An 868-nucleotide genomic window follows, 5' to 3' on the forward strand; every position below is an offset into this window, starting at 1 on the left:
AGCCATGGGGCACCCACCTTCTTTTCTTGCTTCTTTGCAACCTGAATTACCTGTTCTTTGTTCATGTACTAATTAACTGTTTCAGTCTCACAATGTGTGTAGGGCAAAATGCATAAGATATGCAACAGATTAATGTAATGAAAGCCTGAAGAAAACAATCCCTGCCGCATACCAGCGGTGGGGCAAGAGAAGGGGGGGCAGACTAAAAAAAGCTGCCTTCTCACATTTCTGTTAATTCTTGTGTTTACTCTAGTGTTTGTCAAATGTGTTTTTGTGAGCTCACAATGTTACCAATGTCACTGTGTGTGTCTGTGTGGAAAAACGAACAAAGTTTTTGCTAGGAGAAAAAAGAAAAAGAAAAAGTAAAAAACCCTCCCTTGCAAAATTCAGCTTTACCAGGGAGAAAAATAAAATGTATTTTACACAGTAGAGACAGTCTGTTACTTAGCAACTAAACAGGAGCCCAAACCTCCCCCCAGCCGAATCCATGAAAAAGTTTAAAATACCAATTTCTCAGGGAGCTAGAGGAGTAAAACTCTCCTGCTTTATAGAAACTGTCACTTTGCAATCTTCTGATTAGAGAAAGAAATTATCTTACAAAGTCATAAAATGGTCTTACTAACTTTTTTGAAGTTGTTTGTCTAAATAACCAAAATTGTTTTAAGATACATGCATAAATGTAATAGAGAAATAGAATTTTTAAAGTGACTACTGACAACTGCCTGTGATAAGAAAATTCCAAAGTGTGTGGGGTGAGCAATTCTCCAACGGAGCAAAGTGAAGGTAGTGCCAAGCACAGCTGTGCCTATCTCCTCTCTCCTTTCCCCCCCCCCCCCCCCCCCCCCCCCCCCCCCCCCCCCCCCCCCCC

This window comes from Corapipo altera, unplaced genomic scaffold, assembly GCF_003945725.1.
Source record: "Corapipo altera isolate COAL_440 unplaced genomic scaffold, ASM394572v1 60960, whole genome shotgun sequence".
Taxonomy (NCBI): domain Eukaryota; kingdom Metazoa; phylum Chordata; class Aves; order Passeriformes; family Pipridae; genus Corapipo; species Corapipo altera.